Here is a 1,031-nt window from a genome sequence, read left to right as displayed (position 1 = left end):
ATTACATGCGTGTTACCTTCTCAAAATGTATTAAAATGCACACTTACATGGGTGTATCTATTTGTACACCTCAATAAATTTGAATTTTTTTAAAGAAAGGGTAAAAAATGAGAGTTTAAGTGTTAAAAGAGCAGAGGCTACACTTGATCTTAGCCAAAAGGCCAAGAAGCGATAAAAAAAGAGGACCTGATGCAAAGGGCTCAAGTGGAGAGCAAATGCTTTGAAAATGATAAGGGCAAAGAATGCACAAATGTGCTTTACACAATTGATGTATATGTATGGATTGTGATAAGAGTTGTATGAGCCCCTAATAAAACGTTTAAAAAACAAAAGAGCAGAGGTATCGCTCGCTCCCCTCTCCTCTCACAGTGCCTGGCACAAGTATTTATAGAACGGATTACACAAACACATACATCTCTTAGAGATTAAAATTCTGGGCAAAAAATTAAAATTTAAATATTAAATAAATGGATTGGGGAGGCAAACTTTCTGCCAGAAATGGAACAGAGGGTCAAGAAATGACGAACAAGAAACAGGGAAATTAGAGAATCTACTCAGGAGATCTGACCTCCTGCTAAGAGGAGCTGGGGAAAATAAGAAGGGAGGAAACAGAGAGGAAGGACATGATACAAATATAATGTAATAAACCGAGGGGCATGGGTCTCAGAGTAGAAGGTTTCACCAGGTTTCATTCATAATGATTGAAAAAGACCCACACGAGGAGCCATTGTCATGCCGGCACGTCGCAGAACAATGAGGACAAAGCCTATGCTAAGTCTTCCCAGAGAAGAATGAATTGAATCAGGCTGGCATTGGAATCGCAACAGCCACACACGTACAATAGAAGGAAGTACTCCGTGGGCCCTGTGCCATCCATATGGCTGGCACTCCGCTTGGGTCTATGGCTGCAGCCACTGGGTCAATTCATCCCTTTGCCAAGGAGCCGCGACTTTATCAAGCAGGATGCTCTTTCCAGGGACTGGTCTCTCCTGGTAACATGTCCAAAGTGCGTGAGACTGAGTCTCACCTTC

General features: G+C 42.1%; 1 pseudogene; it reads right to left on the bottom strand.

The window, feature by feature from the left end:
* On the bottom strand, positions 1–173 carry LOC142460336 (U2 spliceosomal RNA; annotated as a pseudogene).
* Positions 174–1,031: the final 858 nt, after the last annotated feature.

Source organism: Tenrec ecaudatus, chromosome 10 (assembly GCF_050624435.1).
Source record: "Tenrec ecaudatus isolate mTenEca1 chromosome 10, mTenEca1.hap1, whole genome shotgun sequence".
Lineage (NCBI taxonomy): Eukaryota > Metazoa > Chordata > Mammalia > Afrosoricida > Tenrecidae > Tenrec > Tenrec ecaudatus.
Note: the sequence above shows the minus strand (reverse complement) of the source record. Positions and strands in the feature narration are given on the sequence as shown.